The 23,240-nt window shown below is 50.9% G+C and overlaps 2 long non-coding RNA genes across 2 annotated transcripts; both read left to right on the top strand.

Moving 5' to 3' along the window:
* Positions 1–1,268: 1,268 nt before the first annotated feature.
* On the top strand, positions 1,269–5,795 carry LOC113599834 (uncharacterized). Its single transcript, XR_008297730.1, has 4 exons — positions 1,269–1,356; positions 2,334–2,386; positions 3,868–3,982; positions 5,260–5,795. It is a non-coding gene; the product is annotated as an uncharacterized LOC113599834 (long non-coding RNA).
* Positions 5,796–8,895: 3,100 nt separating this feature from the next.
* Positions 8,896–23,097, top strand: LOC113599753 (uncharacterized). Its single transcript, XR_008297729.1, has 3 exons — positions 8,896–9,027; positions 13,808–13,953; positions 19,648–23,097. It is a non-coding gene; the product is annotated as an uncharacterized LOC113599753 (long non-coding RNA).
* Positions 23,098–23,240: the final 143 nt, after the last annotated feature.

Consider the following 23,240-nt stretch of genomic DNA (forward strand, 5'->3'; position numbering starts at 1 on the left):
ATACAATGGTCTCCCACCACCACGTCTGTCCAATCTGAGCACAGAATACCTCCAGCCGTCAGACGCTCACCGCCCAGGACCTCGGCTATTCCTTGGGGGTTGGCTCAGCTTTTAGAAAGTTCTTTCTTAGTGTAGTCAAAATCTACCCTCTAAGTGTTCACCTTGGGGCTCTTTGGGGTCAGACAAGGTCCAATCCCCCCTTTCCTGGAACTGCTCTGCGCTTCGGGAGGTAGATCTCTTGATCGGGGTTGAACTGCTTTGGCCTCTTCAGCTGGCTCTCCTACAACCTGGTTTTGACCCTTTTCACCGGCTCTCCAAGCCCCATTCCCTTTTCTAGACGTGTGGCTCCCAGGTGTGAACTGAGTAGCTGGAGAGAGGGGGCTGACAGTCCCTCGCATCCTCTGAGAGGCAGGAGGGCCCTTCTATCAAATGAGAAGTGGGGTTCCCATCTCCTGGCCTCAGGCTGGTGAGCACCCCACTCTGTTAGCCACAAGGTCCCTGGAATGGGTGCTCCTGGGGCTCTGAGTAGATGGCTCGGTTGCTGGCCAAGAGCTTATGTTCTCCCTGTTCTGCATTTCCCCTCGTGTGGAAAACAGAAATACTAAACCAGGTTAATAACATTTTACTAACAACAAGAAGCCCTCGTTATGAGTGTAGTGCCTTGGGCGCTTTTACAGGCATCTTACACTCTCCAGAGTAGGGCAACCGAAGAGCTGGGTTCCTGACCCATGGTACAGCTGAGGAAACTGAGGCTCAGGGGAGTGAGATGACGTGACCATGGCCCTGGGTAGATGGCAACACTACCCAGGAATAGAACCGGGGTTTTTTGAGGCCAAATCAAATGTTTTTCCCGTGTCCTCAAACAGCTCTCTTGCGTGCAGGGGAGATAAGACTTTCTCCTAATGAAACAACCAAAGATTTGAATCCTGTGTTTGTTCTCTGGCACACCGGGGACAAATGTGAGGCCTCGGGTCATGCCCTTCGTCCCCTTCATGCAGCACTGTTGAGTCCATGAAGCAGAGGCCAAGGGAAAGGGCTGAGTCTAGTGGTCCCCTCTTTGTTGCAATGTCCTGGCCCGGAGACCAGAGCCAGACATGCCTGCCCAGCTGGGGCCTGGTTTGAGCCTCCCCAGGATGGTGGCAGGTGTCTGCTCTGTCACTCTCCTCAGTGCCTGGAAGTCCAAGGCCATGAGGACTGGCTGCCTTCCCGGAAAACACAGGTCACTGTCTGGTCGGCCTGTCCTTGAGCTCAGGCCTAGCTCTGTCCCATGGCAGGATATGGACAGGGAGCGGCGAACTGTCCTCCTCCTCTCTCCCGGGTAGGACAGCAGGCTCCCAGACCTGGGAAAACCTCCAGGTGAGAACCTCTGTTCTGTAGGAGAGGCGTCAGCTCTAAGCCAGGCCTCCGGGGTCGTCACAGGGACTGGGGATCCCAAGGGCCGTGTGTCCAGTGACGTTCCGGGTGGGAGGCCAGCCTCTGGAGAGCTCAAAGGAAGGACTGTGTTTTTAGGGAAGAAGACAGGGCAAGAGTCACCTCCCTCTCCTTGATGAGCGAGTGGCTCCAAAATGGCCTCTCTCCAATCTGTCTCTGCCAGGGCAGGACACACAGGGTCAACAGGGCTGACGTCAGTCCCTGTCGCCCCCACTCCCCACCATCTGAGCTGCCTGGTCTCAGCACAGCTTGTGTGTGGTTGAGATAGCACGGGGAGGAGACTTCCCGAATCCTAGATTTGACCACAGTGAGCAGAAAGCCTTTTTTTCTCCTGGAGAATGGTGGGGTCAGCCTGCCGGTGGACGGGAAGGCTGACCCTGAGATGTGTGGGGTTTGAAGAAGCAGGATGATCTCACAGGAGGGGGTTGGGTTTAATCAGGCTCCCACTGGGCACTGAGGCCCTTGTGACAAAGAAAAGAGCCAGTCTTGTTCTCGAGATGGGGTCATGTTTGTGCGAGGCCCGGAGACAGAGGGGGTGGGCGGTGGGCAAGAAGGTGGCCGTTTCCCCCTCTTTGCTGGCGTCGAATGTGGTGTACTGAAAAGAAAACCTGTGGGAGGTAGGCTGAAAAGACCTGGTGTCGAGTCCCAGCTCTGCCACAGACTGACCGCCAGAGGTGGACTCCGTGTTCTTATCTGTGAAAGGGGGTGTTGAAAAATGTGCCCCCTGAAAGGTTACCAAGCCGTGAGCCTTGGATGTGAGAGGGCGTATTCAGTTGTGATGCGCTAGCGGCCAGGACCGATGTCACCAACAGGCTTGGTGGTGGTGGCTCACCCCTGCGGGGGGGGGGGGGGGGTGAAGAGGGGCAGCCTAGTGGGATTTTGCATCATTCCTTCCCCACTAGGAGGAGCACTTGGCACTTGCAGAGGCTGGATTTTCTGCGTGGCAGGATGAGAGGTTGGAGTGGAACCTGCTGCCCTGCTCCCACCTCCCCCTACCCCCCACCTCCTCCCGCCCCTCTCCCCCCTCTCCCCCCTCTCCCAGGCTTCCCTCAGGGCAAACATCCCAGCAGGACCTTCCATCTCCCTCTGACCGCCCTCCCTCGGCCTTGGCAGCCTTTCAGAGACCGGGGAGGAGGCCAGGCTGCCAGGAAGGGTGGGGCTGCCTGGCAAGGCCCAGCCGCAGTGTGACCCCGCCAGTCCCGGAAACGCTCCAAACCTTGGACCTCAGCGGACATCCGGCGACTCAGCGGCAGGGCCTGTCAGGGGGACGGAGCGCGTGTGGGATTCCTCTGAGGTCAGGTTTGCTGGAGACTTCTAAGAGGAGAAAGGAAGAGCCGTATTTTAGCCAATTCTGGAGTCAGAGGGCTCTGGGATGTGTTCACAGTGTGAACAGAAGTACTGGGACGGCCTCCAAAAAGGCTTCTCACAGGGTTGTGCATGTATCCTAGATTTCTTTTTTTTTTTTATTAATTTGTTTTAATGTTTATTTATTTATTTTGAGAGACAGAGACAGAGCATGAGCAGGGAAGGAGCAGAGAAAGAGACACAGAATCCGAAACAGGCTCCAGGATCCGAGCTATCAGCACAGAGCCCGACGCGGGGCTCGAACTCACAAACCGTGAGATCATGACCTGAGCCGACGCCGGACGCTCAACCGACTGAGCCACCCAGGCGCCCCCTAGATTTCTTAATTAAAAAAAAAAAAAAAAACATAAGTCAATAGTGCTTTCTGAAGAGTGCTCGCCACGTACTAGGCGCTTGCTAAACCTGTTACCCACATGAATCCTTCAACAACTCGATGAGACGAGAGTATTGTTATGCCCGATTTATAAATGAAGACACCAAGGGTCAGGGGCAAGTGTCATTTGCTCAAGGTCACAGAAATACTAATTGCTGGAGTCTGGATTGAAACCCAGGTGGGGCTGGCTGATTTCAGACCCCAGGTTCTTCACTTTCTTAGAAGGCAGAAACCACAGTCTCCTTGTCTCTATAGAATGCCTGGTACCTGGAAGACATCCAGTAAAGATAGGCTGATCAGGGCCTGATGTATTTTGGAGGGTCTGATTCTCTCCCATTATAGACTGATGAAATAACGTAAAATATGGGAAAGTACTTAGCTCAGAGGCAGGTGTGCGTGTAGTAGGTCCACATAAATCCGAAGGTGAGGCCTGGCTTTCCTCCTTTCTACGTGATGTATCTGTGCTTGTGAATAGTATTTTCAAAGAACACAGCACCCCCTGGGGTCCCTGCCCCGGCAAGGCTGTGAAATGACCCTGTTATATCCCCTTGGCCAGAGGGAGTAAAAGGCCATGCTGGTGGGGTGGGGGAGGGAAGGATGAGTCTGCGACTCTCTTCTGCGTCCCGCATGCCGCAGGTTTGGGAGAAAAGACACCCGCTCTGTTTGCTGAAGTCTCTAAGAGAGCCCTCCTCTTCCAGCTCCACAGAGACGGTGTGGACCCGGAAGCTTGGACCACTCAGAGCCCCGAGAGGCTGAGTCACACCCACATGTGTGAGAAACACCGACAGTGTCACAGCATCGAAGGATGTTGGAGTGGGTGTGGTCTTGTTGGAAGGAAAAGGGTCTGCGGTGGGACAGCTGGGCCAACCCCAGGGTCCCCTGGTTCCCATGCACACCCACGGGGCACTTGGCCTGCCTCCTTATTTCCAGGCAACTGCACACCTGCTTCTCCCTCTGGGAGCCTCCCGGCCCGCCTGCCTTCTTGGCTTTCCTTAAGGTGGTTGAGATAGAACTGTCCCATAATTCCGTGTGTTTAACCCTCTCTGGGCTGGGTCTCAGCAGACCCGCACTGACATGAAATTGGTCACAGTCCAGGCAGAAAATGTAACCCATTCCAGAAATCTCCGCGGTTATGGTTATGAAGGCACTGGAGGAGATGAGAGGGCAGACAAGGGTGAAAGGCAGTCTTGAGAGTAGCAACCACTGGAAAATGCTACCATTCTTGGGTGGAAAGTCACAGAGAGGAGATGATGTTTCCAGAACCGGAGAGACTGGAATCCTGGTGGAGGTTTCCTGGCAGGAACTGGGACCGCAGAGGTGACCTGCCAGGGTAGAACGACTCTGGTTTCTATCCTCCTGGCTGTGGCTGTTGGGACCTTGGCAAATGTGGCCTGCAGGGATCAGCCTCCTATGGGAGGGAGCAGGGTGCAGGAGGGGAGGACCCGGATCTGAGGGCAAACAAGCAAACGACCTGCCTAATCTCCAGCTAGTCAGACCTTTGAAGGAGACTGCATCCCTCCAAGGGGCGATGGAGAGGGTTGGCCCTAAACTTGCCTCTGGAAATTGTCCCAGATCCTCTACTGGTTACTGCAATTAGTGGTAATGCCTAAGCATTATCCCTGCTGGGACTGAGGCAGAGAAAGAACCATTTTTTCAGGCAGATCTGCTTCTTGCGTATTTTTCGAAGGCTATGGGAACCTCTGGTTCTTGACCAAGCACCAGGTTTGACGATAAAATCAGTCTCGAGGGACAGAAAGATCTATTGCAGACACTCGGGCAGACTTACATGCGTGTTAGGAGGGACACTGGACTCAGGGTCAGGAGACCTGAGGATATGTCTTGGCTCAGACAAGTTGCTTACCATCTTTGAGCCTCAGGCTGCACATCTTTCAAATGGGGACTCTGTGTTTGCCAGGGTTCCGTAGAAGTGAGCAACAGAATGCACGCAAGGGGGGTTGTAGACGACAGAATGTTCAGACAAAGTCTTGTGCCTGGGAATGCACACGATCACAGGATGTTGCTCAGCTCTGTTTCGGGGTCGATGTATCCCTTTGGAGTGGACACCTATAACCCTTGTCTTGTAACCACAGAATCGAAAACAGCTGGATTCCAGGCAGCTTGTCCAAACCTTCTCCTGAAGGAGGAACCTGTTCTCCAAAGTTCTCAAAGATGATCCTTCCCACCCTCCCTTCCACAAATATTTGGAGCACCCACGCTTTGTTAGGCACTGTGCTGGTCCTGGGGCAGTAACAGAGACAGATATGGGCCTCGTCCTCACTGAGCTGACAGTCTAGCACTTGAAAGTCTCTGCAAACAATTTCTGTTGAATACCTCCAGTAACAGGATGCTCGCCACCTTACAGGACGGCCTCTTTTTTTTTTTTTTTTCCGGTCAGTTTTTCCTTATTTAAACTGTAATGCTTGTTCTGACCTCTGGGGCTATACAAAACAAGTCTAACCCCATTTCCTATGTCAGTGCCCTTAGAACGTGGAAAAATAAACATGGTATGCTCAGAAAACATTCTCACTCTCCAGTTTCCACTCGTGAAAGGGAAGCTGATTCTCTGTGACGTTAAATTCCCCCAGGCCATGAGGTCAGAGCCAGGGTGGTCTGTCTACACTCTGGGTGCTCTGGCCCTGCTCCCAGGCCACCGGGGGCAGAGGGAAACTGCGTGGCGGAGACCCGTGAAGGGATGTGGGGCAGAGGTTTGGAGGTGGCTGGGGAGGCGGGCCCGAGTGAAGCGCAGGGGTCTGTCACTCTGGTGTGCGGGGAGTGGGGGGGTTGGGGGGGGTGGGGGGGGCTGGTGGTGTATGGGAGGCACTCTCTGGCCGTCTGCCCAGGACAAGCCACAAGCCTGAGCTCCCGGGTTTCTGCTCTGATTCACAGCTTCCTCTCTTCCCAGAGGAATCCCCTTTATAGCTCTCGAGGCCTGACCCCAGCGTCCCCGCGAATGTCGTCTGACTGCTGCACGGAGTGCAGCCGCAGCTCCTGTGCCGGGTGCCAGCTGGACGTGCTTGGCGGCTGGGGCCCTGGGAGCCACCTCTCGGGATGTCAGAGGGGAGCTGCAGCCGCCCTTCCGTCAGCAGGAAGCCCAGCCACAAACACTTGGACAGGAAGCGCAGGCGCTGGCCAGCTGAGCGAGCTCTGGTTTCTCCCGTGTCTGAGGGCCTGGCCCAGTGTAGAGGAAGACCAGCCAGGTGCTTCGGCCTGCACTGACAGGGCTGGGATGTGGGCTCTGGGCGTGAGCGGAAACGCAGCGCTGAGGCTGGACCAGAGGAGGCGCTTCCTGGAGGAGGGTGAAGGAGCAGGGAACACGGCGTCTAGCAGACCTCGGCCAGCTGGCTGGGGACACGCAAAGACCCCTTTGTGATGGTTTCAGACAAAATGTGTTCACTTGGGCCCAGACCTCCGGCATAAGCCAGGCCGGCTCCAACCTCCAGGCGGCCTCCGCCTCTGTGAAAACACACTGTAGTCCCCTGGGGCGGGATGTCCACACGTTCCCAGCTTGAAGAATGACTCCTCTCAGGGGAAGCCTCTTTCGTAACCTACCGGGTTGTATTGTGACTGAATTAATACAAAATAGAGCGTGCTGAGCTGGGGACAAAGGCAATTTTGCATTCCGGTTGACGTTCTTGCTTCTAAGTGCTACGCGTGATTATCCTCAGGGCATCTGTGTGTGCAGACCATGTGTGTGCCCCAAGGACCCCCAGGATTTACAGAGCGCTTCAAATTTTCACAAGTCACTCGGGTATTTTTTTCCCCCACTTTTGCTTCTCACGACCTGATACGTCACTAAGAGATGCCCGGTATCTGGGGACCAGGAGGTAGGCAGATTGGCTCAAGGTCACACGGCTCAGTCATGGCAGATCCAGGGCCACCGCCATGACTTGTCTTGCTCTAAAAAGATAACTTAGATGATTATTACTTTCCAAGTGCCCGAACCTCTCCTACCTTACCCTGGACTGCGTGCTTTCAAGCTCCCGCCCTCGGAGTCTGTAGCTAATAGCCCGTTGTTTGAAGCACATTTTGAAAACCTTCTGGGTGAATCCTGCCTGTGGCTTTATTCCCTCCCCCTGCCATGCCCACGGGTTTTTATTGGTGGCATTTCAATAATCCAGATTTTATCATAGTCTATGACCTCTATGGTTCTGACTCTAGACCAAGGGTTAGCAACTTTTTCTGTAAAGGGATAAACAGTAAATATTTTAAGTTACGGGCCACTTGGTCTCTGTAGCAATTGCCCAACTCTGCCATTGTGGTGCAAAAGCAGCCATAGACAGTGTGTAAACAAATGGCATGGCTGTGTTCCAATAAAGCTTTATTCACAAAAACCGGCAGTGAGCTAGGTTTTGCACCCAGGCTGTAGTTCACGGATCTCTGCTTTTGAACTCCCTGAAGACAGAGACTCTTGTTCTTACACAACTACAAGCACTCTCCCTACTCCCGGCACCAGTGTTGGGTTGACTGTGTTCATACCTTGTGCTTAACGGAGTTCATTGTTAGTTAATTCAATGAGTGGAATGTCTGAAGGAGTTTGCAAATGAAGCCATTATAGAACTGGTTAGGTTTTGATTCTGATCCTCCGCTGGAAGCTATACAATATGGTTGAGTATAATCTCATTGAGGAGAATTGGTAGGCCTGATTTGAACACCAATTCTGCTACTTCTTAGCCCTGAAAGCTTGGGCACGTAACTTGTGCTGAAGAAATGGTGGCCATTGCTACCTGGAGGGACATGGTGTTCCTGCTGAATGCTCTCTGTGCTCGGGGTCAGGTTCCAGATGGGGCCTCAGTATTGTCTACTGTCTGACACACAGAGAGGATATCGTGAGAATAAATGGAAAGATATCCTTTAGCCAGGAAAAGGTAGGGTTATGTAAACCCAGGCAGTTTTGCAGAGGTGTCCCTTATGTGGCATCCCAAAGTCACTATCTACAACAGAACTCGTCTCCACCATCCACCTCCCAAGCTGCGCTTTCCTCTCCGTCTCCACAGATGCCAAGGTGGACACCTGAAGGTCATCTGCATCTGGCTGGCTCCTTCCTACCCCAAGACCAGTGTGCACCAAAGCAGTCACCTTCCCCTCTTCTACATGCCCTTGCCTGTTCAGGGTCTATCACCTGTGTTATAGCTGCTTCCAGTGGCTCCCTACCTCATCTGTGTAACCACTTTGCTGTTAGATTTACGTTTCAAAATACAAATCTGGCTTCTGAAATCTTCAATGGTCCCCCACTGCTGGTAGGCCAAAGTCCATTGATCTCCTTTGGTCTTTCCAGCCTCATCTCCCAGCATTCTTTGCCACGTGTTCTAGCCTCTTGGGTGGACCTCACTATGGGCAGTCTCATCTGTTGCTTTTTTTTTTTTTTTTATGTTGTTACCTGCTCCATTCTGCTCACACCCCAGCACTCTGATTCTGTCCAGGGTATCACAAATCAATCACTGAATAGTATCCTGTGGCCTCAGAGTTTTTAAACACATTTTTTAAAGGCTTGTCACTCAGTTCTAGTTTGGAACTTAGCTCTGGGAAAATCTGTACCATTGGCATATTTAATTTTTTTTTTTCAGCTGAAATCAGGGAGCTTACATATCAGACAATTTCTGTCTAGAAATATCCAGACATTGTGTTTATGGGTCAACTCGGTAACAGCAAACATGAGGCTTCCAGTCCTGCAGAACAGTGTTGTGAGCAGTAAGGATGCCATTTGATTAAATTCTCCTTCCAGAATTCCTTTAGTGTTACAGAACTGAGGGTTCCTTCCAGCAGCTGGAACCTCCAGCAAAACCTGTCCCCGAGTGACCACTCATGAATCCAACATGACCGGCAGCTGATACATGGCCTCCTTACAACTTCAAAGCCTGGTGAGTCTGGAATGAAGAATGAGGCTTCCAGGCCAGGGAATTGGAAGGGCGAAAAAAAATCACATGGGTGTTGTCCTTGCCATCCTGCTGATGGGTAATTGTAACTCATCCTTGCCCTTGGGAAGGGTCCAAGTGCAAACACCAGGGCCAGTCTGTATTGGTTTTCTTCCCACTCTACTCGCCCCTCTCCTCTCCACCCTAGTCTAACCTGCTACCCACTCAGGGCTTATTGAAATCCTTTCTTCTTAATTTTTTTTTTTCAACGTTTATTTATTTTTGGGACAGAGAGAGACAGAGCATGAACGGGGGAGGGGCAGAGAGAGAGGGAGACACAGAATCGGAAACAGGCTCCAGGCTCTGAGCCATCAGCCCAGAGCCTGACGCGGGGCTCGAACTCAGGGACCGCGAGATCATGACCGGCTGAAGTCGGACGCTTAACCGACTGCGCCACCCAGGCGCCCCTGAAATCCTTTCTTCTGAGCATAGGGAACTAGCACATGGGGCCCCATACAGTGTTGACGGAACCTTCATCCTCACCGGTTTGCATACCAGAATTAAGTACTCTGCTGTCTTGCTTGTCCAAAGCTACAGAGACTGTTTTGTTTTGTTTTGTTTTGTTTTCTTTTGCAGAGCATTGTATAAAGGCTCAGTTCTTCTCAGACATCAGTAGGGCTGAAAACTTGGGCAAATGCAAAGAAATGATTTTTTTCAAAAATAAGAAAGACATTTGTTTTTGCTTAAAATCTATTACTAACCTCTCTGATGTAAAATTCCTGTTGGGTTTAGAAACAGTGAAGTGTAAGGGACAGAGAACGAGATGGAAGATTTTCCCTTAATCTGGAAAGGAAATTAGCTCCTCGTTATCTTACAAAATGCTTCTTTTTGATGCTAACTCACCTGTACTCTAGGGCCTTTAGGAAAAACTATTGCTGTGTTGGATTTCTACAATGCTTTGAATTGTAAGTAAGAAAGCACTGTGAGAGGCATAGCTTAATTTTAGAAACTTGAAATATTGAAACCTCAACTTACTACACAAACAAAAGAATGCATTTTGGCAGTGTAGACTAATCTGCAACACTGAAAAGATGAACATCACGCAGCATTGAGAATGTGATTCGATTTACTGAGGTTTAGCCTAGCATTTCATGTAAACCTTCCATGGCATAAATCAGTTAAGGATTTTTTCATATTGTATTGATTAGGATTAGGTTTGGGTTTAAACAAGGCATAAGTTTGGTTCTCTCATGTAAAAGTCCAGGTGGGTGGTATGGGGCTGAATCACCTCCCTAGTATATCGGACACCCAGACTTGTCCCTTCATTCATTTCTTTAGTCAGTCAGCAAATATTTATCCAGCATCAATTAGGCACTGGCATTACAGCAGCGGGGGAAATATGGGGAGACACAAAAATCTCTGCCATCATGAGGTTTGCATTTTGATCCACTGTGCATGGCCTTGAACTCAGGGCCCGAGATGGCAATATCTCTGCATTCTGGGCAGCAGGATGGAAGAAGGAATAAAGGAAAAGGAGGAAAGAATGCACCTATGTAATTTCTTTTTAAGTTAATTTATTTATTTTGAGAGAGGGAGCACAAGTGGGGAAGGGGCAGGCAGAGAGGGAGAGAGAGAGAGAATCCCAAGCAGGCTCCACCAGCGCTGAGCCCAATGTGGGGCTTGAACTCACAAACCACGAGATCTTGACCTAAGCCAAAGTTAGATGCTAAACAGATTGAGCCACCCAAGCACCCTGCACCTATGTGATTTCTTAAGAAAGCTCTTGGAAGCCAGATGATTCTTTCCCATTCATTCTATGTGGTGATTGGTCATGTGGCCCCACCTAGCTGCAAGGGAAACTGGGGAATGTAGTTTTCTTCTTCCTCTCCTCCTCTTCCTCCTCCCCCCCTCCTCCTTCTTCTTCCTCTTCTTCCTCCTCTCCTTCTTCAAGTGGGAATGTAGTCTTTGTTTCCAGTGACCCCCACGAGCCAGCTGAAAATCTGTTATTAAGGAAGAAGAGAGAATGAATAATGGTGGGGAGCAGGGGACTACTGGTATCATCCACAAATAAAACTTGTAATTAAAAAATAATAATACATTTTATTTAAAATAGAAAATCCAAAACATTATTTCAACAAACAACCAATAGAACAATTATTTCACATTCTTTTGTTACTCAGTCTATAAAATCCAGTGTCTATTTCCCACTTACATCACTTCCATTCTCTCGCTCGTTCACGCACACCGTATCTGAGTTCCGATCAGTCATAAGGCAAGTGACCCACAGCCACACCAGACTGTGCGACCTCGGAGCCTGGCAACTTGTGTGCCTCACAGGCCAGCAGCACGGGCAGCACTGGGGAGCTGGTTAGAAATGGTGACTCTGGGCCCCACCCCAGACCTACTAAATTAGAATTTGTATTTTATTTTATTAAAACAATTTTTTTTAATGTTTATTTTTAAGAGAGAGAGAGAGAGCACGGGCTGGGGAGGGGCAGAGAGAGGGAGACACAGAATCCGAAGCAGGCTCCAGGCTCCAAGCTGTCAGCACAGAGCCCAACGCAGGGCTCAAACTCACAAACTGTGAGATCATGACCTGAGCCGAAGTCCGATGCTTAACCGACTGAGCCACCCAGGCGCCCCTAGAATTTGTATTTTAATAAGATCCCTAGGTGATTGGTGTGCACATTCAAGTATGGTGGGCACTTTTCCGTATTTCTTTAAAAAAAAAACATTTTTTTAAATGTTTTTATTTATTTTTGAGACAGAGAGAGCATGAGCAGGGGAGGGGCAGAGAGAGAGGGAGACACAGAATCCAAAGCAGGCTCCAGGTTCTGGGCTGTCAGCACAGAGCCCTATGTGGGGCTCGAACCCACAGACCGTGAGGTCATGACCTGAGTTGAACTCGGACGCCCAACCAACTGAGCCACCCAGGTGCCCCTGTATTTCTTCTTCAGATGAGGATGTGTCAGAGTCTAATAAAAAGTCCAGAGACAAGAGAAGCTACTCCCAGCAAACTCTCTGCACTCAAGTGCGGGAATTTGTCAGACCCCATCCTTCCTTTTTCGGATCCTTTTAGCCTGCTAATTTGACCTTTCGAGAAGGGGCAGCTTTAAAGACGTTACATTCAAACAGATCTATTAATTTTGGCTAATTGACCAAAGGAGAAACCGGAAAAACCAAACAACATAGAATTGTTGGATTATAAATATATTTCATTTTAAATTCAAGATACTGTGTAAGTTCGGAGCGTGGTGCAACCATCACCCTCGTCCGTTTTAGAACATTTTCATCACCCTAAGAAGAAATACTGTGTCTCTTGTCAGTGAGCACCCCTTCGCTGCTAGCTCTAGGCAACCACTAGTCTCCTTCAGGTCCCTGTAAATGTGCCTATTCTGAAAAGCATACCTTATGTGGTTTTTGGTGATTGGCTCCTTTCTTTTAGCCTAATATTTTCAAGGTTCGTCTTTACTGGAGCCTGCATCAGTACTTTATTCTTTTTTACGGCCGAATAATACTCCACGGTATGGATATATCGTATTTTGTTTATCCCTTCAGAAACTTGTAAAGTTTTAGTATCGAAGACAGAAAGAAGCAGAAAAAACAGTAAGGCGATCAGGGTCACAGAGGATCAGAATTGAGAGGAACCTCAAAAATCACTCTCTGCCTTGTTTTCCATGCGGAAAACCTGAGACCCAGCAAAGGGGAGCCATTGGCCCGGGGTCCCTCAACATCAGGGGTCTCGAGCTGTGGTGAGGACCCAGGTTGTCCTGACTCCAAGACCTGTGCTGTTCTCTGCCGCCATACGTCCAGGGCCTCGGGGCTCTCCTCCAAGGTGGCCATGGGACCAGTCATCCCTGGTGATAGCAGAGAAAGGCACGAGAATTCTCATCTCAAATTTGGCTTCGGTTTGGAAAACGGTTTGGAGTTCAGAGCCCCAGGTGGATTTGGAGTGGGGAAATACAGGGTGACACAAAAATCCCTGCCATGGTGAGGTTTGCATTTTCATCCAGTGTGCATGGCCTTGGACTCAGGCCATGAACTCAGTTACTTCTGGAGAACTGTTTCAAAGAACTGGGAGCGAGGGCTCAGTCTGATATTCTGGACCTCTCTCCATTTCACTTTCGGCCACATCTCTCAACCATCAGGAAGAATGTGCGAAACACTCAGGAATGAAGGGCGCAGCTCAGATGGACCCACTCAAACAGAGGCCGAGGAGGGAAGACGACTTGCCCGAGGCGCAGCCCGTGTTCACAGGGCACCGTCTGTCTGTGGTTCTTTTGCCAGTCGGGGCCTTGTTTGCAGGCAACAGAAGTAGGTTCTTTCCCCTGATGCCACCACCTCAGGACACTTGCTGCCTCTTCTCGGGACTCTTGACTGCCACCACCATCATAAATAAATCTCGGAAACCTCTGCTTTCAGGCTTCGCTGTTGGATTCAAAAGCTCAGGCATGAACCCGTGATAGACTGGGTGCCTTGAAGTGTGGAGGGTGAATGTCTATTCCCCTTTGGCCTCCACCACAGTGGGTGGGGCTGTGCCTCTCCCTTATTTTGGGATTCTTCTAAATTAGGCAGATTGGATAGTGGGTAGTCGAAAAACAACAGGTGCCCATGGCAGATATAAATATAGTGTTCTCCAGTGAGGAAAAACCAGAAGCTGTGTCCCACCAAACAATACCGAAGTTGGGCGGTGACTCAGGGAGGCAGGAGCCAGGAAAGAGGGATCTGGGTACTTGAAAGAGGCTGAGGAACTTTCTGGGGGAATGTGACCCATTCTGTCTTTCAGAGAGACAGACGTGAGTTCAGTGGCAGACGGGGGTCCAATAGAGGATGAGCTCGTGAGGAGCCAAGAAACGAAGTCGTGTGAGGAAGAACTAAAGTAACAGGGGCCATTTAACCCTGATAAGAGCCAGACGCTGGGGAACAAGGAGGGTGCGTCCACTGTCTTTAAACGCCAGAAGAGCCATCGTGGGGGAAAGGTAGTCCAGAAGGCGTGGCTTGTACTGAGATGGGGAATTGTACGGAGGCAGATTTCAGCATGATATGAAGAGGTTTCTGGCACCCAGAGGCACCCACCAAGTAACTGGAGTGATTCAGAAGGTGGGGACCTCTCCGCCCCCGGAAATGTTCAAGCCGGAGTTCGGGAGGTGGGTGGGTCAGCCTCTAAGGTTGCACTGGCCAGGACAGTGGCCAGTAGCCACATGTGACGCTTGAGCACATGTTGAAATGATACTTTTTGGATATACTGGCCCAGCCCAGCCCCGGTCTGAGAGGCCGAGGAGTAGGATCCGGCAGGCGTGGGTTCTCCCTGACTTACCAGTCAGGCAAATCACCCTCCCCTGGGGAGACGGAAGGTCAGGAGTAACTGTTACTCCCAGTGCTGCCAGTGGAAGGGGGTATGAGGCAGAAGGACCCTTACGTGTGCCTCGCCTGAACCTCCAGAAAGAGTCCAGTGTCCAGTGTGGTGGGATGGACAGAGACTGGGGTTGGGGGTTGAACACCCCAGGGGCTGCTTGGGGGGGCTACTCTGCCTTGGGTGTGTTCTGTCTTCTCGTGGGTGCTAGTAATGCCCACATGGGCCAAGTACATGCTAAGTGTTCAGCACAGAAAGCCATTGTTGGAGTCCTTGACCACGACACTTGGCGTATTACCCATGACATCGAGCAACCTGGGAGTCGGGGCTGAGCTTTTTCCGATGACATACAACTGGTTTTGTATCTGAGTTATAGAACTGTGGCATTTCAGAGCCGTTAGAGGTCCCAGATACCATCTCCGTGTGGTGCAAATTAGGTAACTGGTCTGTAGGAGGGGAAGCGCGGAAACAGCTAGGAGGAAGGCCGGGAGGGGGTTTTAGGTGACACGTGTGACTTCTCCCCCGTCTCCCCCCACCCCTGTCAACACCGCTTCCTAGACCTAGTAATTCAGGAAGGCAGCCTGTCCGACCAAAAGGCAGGAAGTCCACCGGTCCCACTCCCATCCCGGTGGCGGCCACCGGCTGGTGGCGGCTGCTTCTATTCTCGGCCAGGCAGGGACCACACACCCTTCGGGCATGCAGCACAGGCCCAACTGCTCACTTCATTTTAGGAGAGGCCACATTTGGTCTATTTCTTAGTTGTTTATATTTTTCTCATATTTTATATCTCTATGACAACTTCATCATCTCAGGTTCCAGGGGAGATATTCCTGACCCGGCATCTGGGAAGAGAGATTTTTTGTGATTCGTTTTTTCCCATGCTTTTCCCACTGCTTTTACTGTTCAGGAACTGAAAAAATATTAAGTTTCCTATTTTAATACGAATCTATTGCAAACCCCAAGTATTTGATAAGAGAATCTATTTTTCCTCATTTTGAAAAACAAATACTCTGTGTGATGTATTCATTAGAGTATATTTTACAGGATCAGGTTTTATCTTAGAATAAATTTGAGCCAAAGTTTCACTATCTGGGAACCAGAAGTATGGTATATTTATTTGATTGAACCCCTGCCTCTGTATATTGGCATTTCTCTAATACCTTTTTTGTTTACACAGCATACATATAATTTACTCTAGAGAAGTCTGCTCCTCAGAGAGTGACAGGCGTGACAAGAAACAAGATATTTTTCTATTTGAGGAGAAATACAGATGGGGCGCCTGGGTGGCTCAGTCGCTTAAGCGTCCGACTTCAGCTCAGGTCATGATCTCACAGTTCGTGGGTTCGGGCCCTGCGTCGGGCTCTGTGCTGATGGTTCGGATTCTGTGTCTCCCTCTCTGCCCCGCTCCCTAACTCGTGCGCGCTCTCTCTCTCAAAAACAAATAAACACTGAAACAATTAAAAATAAATAAAATGTTTCAAAAGAGAAATTAGGCAGATGGGGTGGAGTTCGCTCACAGTTCGCATCCACAGCACAGATGAGGGACAACTTCAGAGGTGGAGTCGGACTCAGCCTTGCCCACATTGCTGGAGATCTTGGCTCCGAGGCCCTCCCTCTCAGCTGCCTCTTCTGCAGCCCTAGGGGTCCACTGAGCCACGTCACTAAGGGTGGCGCTGGGATTAAAGGAAACGCACTGGCCCTGTGCCCGGGACACTAGTGAATTGCAGGGGCAGCTAGCTGGAAGCTTCGAAGAGGTCACCGCCATGGAGGAGGGGATGCTTTTGAACAGGGCCCTGCTGGCACTGATGATCCGTACCTCTGTCTGGCAATTGCAGTTGGGTAAGGTGCCTCCCAAACCGTGAACGCCCAGCTGCTTTTTAGCTTTTTAGTAGGAAAAAAAAAAAAATTAGGATCCTGTCACTCCAGGTTTCCACGTTGTCCTTTCTGCTGATTAAACAGTCATCCTTCGGTGCAAATGTTTGAAACTGACCTACTCAAACGAGGCCTGGTCCACGGGAGGTGAGCTTTCGCACTGAAATGCTCTTCTGATGTCTTGGGTTGGCTGTTTCTTCTCCTTTATTCCAGGTCCTAAATCTCAGTTTGATTTGTGATGTCTGGGTATTTATTTTAAGCAAGCCAGCCTGGACTTCATCAAAGTGGCAGTATTTTAGGGAATCCGATTGCAGGGCTAACGTCTGAGGTTTCAAAGGGTGTCAGCTTCAAGTCTCTGACCTCCGCTCCAGAAGGGTAGAGGTAGGCACTAAAAGCTGCCATCTTTATGGAGGATGAGAAGCAAATGGGGCTTTCTCCTAATGTGACCAAAAGACCCCGCAGGGAGGGGCCCAGTTGAGGTCAGTGCTGCATTCGTCACTGTGAGACTCCTGCTTTCTGCTACGTGTCTACTTGCTCCTAGCAGAGTATTTATTGAGCACTTACTATCTGCCCAGCTCTGTGCTGAGTGCTGTGGGGAACAGACCTAACACATGAAAGACTGTACCGTGTGGGTGCCGGCTCCTTCCCCAGCTTCCTAAGCCATGCTGACTGCATCCAGAGAGCTCCTCGACCGGAGGGAGCTGGGGCTTGTTTTGGTAGCACAATCCCAATAGCTGAAGACATGGAATGAACTGACGTTTTGCCTTTAGCACGCTAGTTCAACTCTGGGACTAGAACACCGTCTGAAACCCTACCCTTCTGAGCTGGGCCCCAGACAACTGGCTAATCTCTTGCCACCTTCTCCGATGCTCCCCGTATGTTCAGCTGGGGCTTTACTCCCGTCTGGGTGGCGACCAGCCCGAGTTAGGTGCTGAGTATTGCCACTGTCTCATTGGCCCTGCAAACGGGCAAGACCAGTGCAGACGCATCATTTCCCCAGTTCCTCAGCTGCTTCCCTGTGTGTGTCCCCTTCCCCCTGCACAGAAGGGCACCTCCCACTCAGCACCGAGCTAGGAACCTGAGAATCACCTTAAATCATTCCTCCTCCCTCTCTGCCACCATCCAAGTAAAGTTGATGGTCAATTTCTCAAAGCTATGGATTCCTCTCCGACCACACTGTTACAACCTCAGCTCAGCCCTCCTGTGCCAGTCTAGCTCCCTATCACAGTCTCGGCACCCAGCATAGGGCCTGACACATGGCTGCTGATAATACTTGTTGAATCAGTGAATGAGAGAGTGAGTGAGCCGCTTAGACCTTCCACGATGATCTCTCTAGTCTCACTCTGCGCTCGCTCCAGCTCCCTCTTCACCTGGCACCCATCCGAACTCCTTCTGGCCCCCTGTGTGCCCACCCCTCTGGGAGCCTTCTCTCGTCCTCCTGTCTGAATGAGATGGCTCCTCTGTGCCCCAGAGCCCCACACGCCCAGCCCGTTCCTCTAGAGCACATATCCCCCTGCACTGGCATTGCTTGTTTGTGCACTAAGTGTTCTCTTTCTGGACACTGAGCTCCTCGAATCAGGGTCTGTGTCTTACTTATCATTGCGTCCCCAGCACTTCACACGTAGGAGGTGCTCCTTAAATATTTATTGACTAAATGAAGGTCTAGAAAAGCTTGCTGCTGTGCCTAACACCTTGCCACCCTTATGTCTCTAGTCCCTCCCCTATCACCACCGCCCAATCCGTCTGGATTTTGGCACAGGGGAAATCTGATGTGCAGTGGGGCTATGAGTCTTGGGACCAGCTCCATATGGAAGTTTGTTTTCAGGAACTGGCGTCACCCATTCTGGTTCTTGCCCTACGTTGGGTCACTTGGTATAGAGTGTCCTGGCCCGCACAGTAGGGTGTGCTTTGGTGGTTTTTGATCTCCCAGGGTCTATCTAGTGCCGTGCCCTCTTCTGACATTTGCTGACTGGGTCTCTATTGTGTTCTGTGCTGGGCTGTGAACCCTGTGGGGCAGGGGTGACATCTAATTCCTGTCTTACCACCCTCTCCCAGCCCCGCAGCACCCAGAACGAAGACCTGTTGGTACATAGTAGGTTTCTAGGAACAGGCAGCTGAGGTTGATCAGAACCTGGAGGGACTCAAGGTGGGTGGGGCTCTGGGAATGAGGGTGGCTGGAGAGGAGAACCCCAAGGGTAAGGAAGGAGAGGAGAGAAGGGAAGATCTTCCTCACCAAGGGTGTGGATGCAGGACGAGCTGATGTGAAGGATCTTGGTGGGAACAGCAGGCACACGGAGGGAGGGAGATGGGAGAGCAGAGAATCCTGATGCACGAGCCCATGGCCAGGCCTCCCGGGCAGCGGAGAGCCACAGAGAGGTGCATGCCGGGCATGGGGCATGGTGCATCCTGCCCTCCTCCGGCCGCAGGGGCTCTTGGTCTTTCTCTGCCCCATTCCCCACATGAGGCAAAGCTCTTCTCACTCTTTTATAACAATGTAAGCATCAAGTCAGTGAGCTCTTTATGCTCCCTCTAGAGAGGATGTGGACCAAGGGCTTGTTCTTTTCATCACTGTCACCACCACCCCTGTCCTCACCATGTTTCACACCTGAATGCCACTGCATGGTTTACCTGGGTGTTCACCTTTATGATCTCACTCCAACGGTCACGGCTGCCTTCTTTCACTTTATAGTCGAAGATACAGAAGCTCAGAGAGGTTGAAGGGCTAAGCCAACGTCACACAGACATTCTGGGGAGGGGCAAGGGGGCGTGGATTGATAAACCTGCTCTGGGATTCCTCTTAGGAGGTGTCGGCAGGGGCACAGCCCAAGTCTGTGCGCACACACATCAGTGTGTGTGTCTGTCCTGATTCTCTTCGCGTGCACCTGCATCTGTCTGTCGTGTCGGGAGTGCGTGGACAACTCAGCGTGCACCTCTGTAGGTGTGCGTGTGTGGGACTGTGCTGGGAGTGTCCTCGGGGCCGTGCGTGTGTGTGTGTGTGTGTGTGTGAGTGTGGCCTGGGCGCGTACACACGTGTGCACACAGGCACTCCGCCTCCTTCTCAGATGTCTTGGCTGTGGATTTGACAACTGAAACCCAGCTGCGCTCTGGCCGGGACACATCCGCTGTGGAAACCTAGGAGGAGCTGACAGTCCCTAAAGAGGGGTTACACATGCTGCCAGCAAGCACTCCTGGCCCACTGCCTAATTCCCTGCAAATGCTCTTTAAATCTGTTTCTAATTTGGACTCTGCCTGTCCCTGCCCCCTCCCAGCCCTCCCCACTCCCCCAACTTGCCTCCAACCAGTCAAATTATGCTGAATAATGGCTGCGGAGGGGGGAGTGTGCTAAAGGTCACCAGTGGGCTGTTGGAGGGTGTAATAATGTCACATTTTAATTTACACAGGGAACCGGGCGGGCATCAAAGCCAATAAATTTGGACTGTACTCGCGACGGCGGCCAACGGCAACTCCTGGAGGTCATGCCACTTGCAAGGAAGAAATCACTGTCACACCCCACGGTCCACTGGGCTTGAGCAAACCCATGTTCTTGCGAACAGATGCAAAATCCAGCATTTTCTGCCTGCAAGGGAACTTGCACTTGGAGACTTGCAGCATCAGCAAGAATCTCTCCAGTTGTCTGAGCATCATCACCCAGATGTTCTGGGTATTAAGAGTCTCAAGCAAAATACGTTGTCCATATTTTTTTGCAGCCCTGTGAGATACTCAACACCACGATGACCCAGATCCATGGGAAAGTGTATACAAAGCAGAGCGGGAAGAGCCGAAAGCAGAGTTGTGTGTATATATGGATGGCAGCTTGAGAAGCTTATTTACATTCGAGAAAGGTGGGGAGGGGCTGTGGGGGACATCTGTTGGAACCGCATTCATGTTGAGGGGTTGGGGACGTGATGTGAGGTACAGCTTAATAATCAATGCGGACTTAAAATGAAAAGGTGCATTCTTTGAGGCACCTTGAGGACCAATGGAGTCCGGAGGGCGGGAGGTCTGGAAATGGTCACTTCTCATTTGTGCTGTGTGGCCAGGTAGCGGGGGAAGCCGGGAGCGGGATGAAGCACGGGCTGTGGGTGTCTGGAGTCCTTTGCAAGTGAGGCCGTGGCTGCGGTGATCTGGTGAGAGCCCGTTCCCTCCCTCCAGCATCCTGAGAGTCTGCAACTGGCGTGTGCTCCAGGGGCTGCTGCGGGGGCCTGGCGTGCTGCCCACCCCTCAGCTGGCTCCGCAAAGACAGGAAGGTGGGGTTTGCAGTCCTGGGGGCCACCGCCAGGAAGCCTTGAGGCTGTCAAGACTCTGGAGCACACGCTTCTCCATCTGGTGGGAAAGGAAACGGGGGGGGGGGGGGGGAGGGGGGAGCTGCTCGGGGCTGAATGACACCCCGAGGGCCTCTGCTCCCCTTTCCCTGCCACACACCGGCCAGCAGCCCCTGGGATGCCTTGGGAAGAGCAGCGAGGAGGGTCCCACACTTCTGTTGCGCCCCAAGGCCGGTCTCTTATTCCATCTCTCAAGGGGCTTCCTCTTCGTCTCCTTTTCATTTTTAAACTGTTGCCCTTTGTTTAGTTGTGTGTGATGCTAAGGACTTTGCATATGTCAAAAGCGGCGCTTAATCCTCAGAATGCACCTGCGAGGTAAGGGTGTCAGAGATGGCTCATTTTCAGCCAGAAGTTCCTCCTGCCGTTTCTTCAGGGCTGAGGTCCTGCTGGGAAATAACCCGCTCCTCCAGGAACCCCGTTCTCCACCCCCCTCTACAGTTAGTGGCGGTCACAGCACTGGGTTCTGACCAGTGGCACAGGAACAGAAGTGAGCTGCTCCATACAGAGCCCGGCCCTGTGAAAAGCTCCCCAGAAGCACTCTCCAAGCCCTCTACCTTGCCCCCAAGGGTGGGAGGGGGAGGGACGGGGACCACCCCCGGATGCCCTTGGAAGCCACAGATGTAAAATGGTTCCAGAATGCCTGTGTGGAGAAAGACTACCCGGCCAGCATGTTCCTTGCTCAGTCCCGAGCAAGAAAGAAACATATCCTATTGTTTCCAAGGCATTATACTTTTTGGGGTCTGTTTGTGATACTGGTCAACCTACCGTAAGTAACCAATTAGGAATTTTCACTCCCATTTTACCGATGAGCACACTGAAGGCCAGACAGGAAAATAAATTGCCCAAGGTCACACATTCAAGAAATTGCAGGGTCACAATGTGAGACTAGGCCTCAGTGGTCTTAGGGTCATGTGAGGTGTGTGAATTTCCCTAAGGATCACCGCAGGGGAATCTACATGCAGGGTGTGGCTTTTCCTCATTTGTGAGACCACAGGAACCTTTTCACTATAGAGCTTCTCCTGCGACTAGCATGGTCCGGAGACACTTTAGGAGGGGTAACCTCCAGTGTGGTGCCTGTTGCGGGCTGAATTGTATCTCTTCAACCCCAACAAAAGAGATACATTGAAATCTTAACCCTCAGTACCTGGGAATGTGACCTGATTTGGAAATAGGGTCTTTGCAGATTTAACCAAGTTAAGGTGAAGACTATAGGCAGGCCCTCATTCAACCCAACTGGTATCCTTATAAGAAGGGAAATGGGGACACACAGACAGATGGGCACCGAGGGAAGATGCTGTGGAGACACAGAGGCACACAAGGAGAACGCCATGTGAAGACAGAGGATTGGAAGGATGCATCTATAAGACAAAGAACGCCGAGGATTCTGGGCACACGCGAGAAGCTAGCAGAAGCAAGGAAAGATTCTCTCCTAGAGCCATCGGAGGGAGCGTGCCTCGGCCAACACCTTGGTTTCAGACTTCCAGGCTCCAGAATCGTGAAGGAATATATTTCTGTTGTTTTAAGCCACCCAGTTTTGGGCACTTCAATATGGCAGCCATGGGAAATGAATACACCTGCCTCTAGCTTCTTTCAAGACCGAAATTTCCTGGCAGTGTTATTTTACCGATAATCATCCAAATGACTGACTGGGGTGGCTTCAGTTTACCAGAACACAGATAGAGAGAGGAGCTGGGAGGGACACGTAGCGGCTAAGAGCGTCAGCTCTGGTGCCCGGCTCTGTATCCCACTTTGGCCGCTTGACCTCTCTGTGCACAGCTTGCTTTCCTTTCTATGGGGTGTGGGGTGGCGATAACAAGGCCACAGTCGCTTCATAGGTTACAGGGAGGGTTCAATGAGTTAGCACATCTAAAATACCTAGACTGGTACCTGGCGTGTAGCTAGTACTTGCTCCTTTAAAGTTATCCATCCAGGCAGGATTGCATGGTCGCTTTAGAGATGGACAGACATGACTTTGAATCCAAATTTTGCTATTTACCAACAGTGTTACCTTGAGCATTGGCTTATTTTATTAAACGTCAATCTCCCCATCTCTACAATAAAAGTAATGCCTGCTGTGGAAAGAGGATTTCCAAGGGATGTAAAATTACAGCTCTCAAACAGATAACAAATGAACACCCGTGAAAGATTTTCGCTTACCATTGAATGAACTAGAGAGATGTTACAGTTGGGTCAAAGGAGAACCCAAAAAACAGACACGTGTAGGTGAGAAAACTTGAAATGCATTTTCCAATGGACACAATGAACTGGCCTTGCTTGCACAGAGGAAGGTTGCCTGGCTCATTTGTGTGTCCACAGTCAAGAACCGCTGTGTGCCCTCTGTCCCCTACCACTTACAGAGCTGCAGAATGAACTCAGAGATTCAAAGGGTGTGCTCTGAACAATATGTACTTTTCTCTTAGAGACATCCAGTAACCTTTCTTGCTTATTCCAGGTTTCCTTCTGGTCTCTCACATGTTTATATGCACAGGGTTGGAAACAAGATAGATGAATATATGAAAAAAGTTGCTGAATAAGGTATGATCCTATTTTCATAAAAACAATGAGCTGTGGGGTTTTATGTATATATATATATATGCCAAATGCATGAGTAGGTGTGCACATATATGGTGGATTAAATATAGGGGCACCTGGGTGGCTTAGTCGATTAGGTG

This window comes from Acinonyx jubatus, chromosome C2, assembly GCF_027475565.1.
Source record: "Acinonyx jubatus isolate Ajub_Pintada_27869175 chromosome C2, VMU_Ajub_asm_v1.0, whole genome shotgun sequence".
Lineage (NCBI taxonomy): Eukaryota > Metazoa > Chordata > Mammalia > Carnivora > Felidae > Acinonyx > Acinonyx jubatus.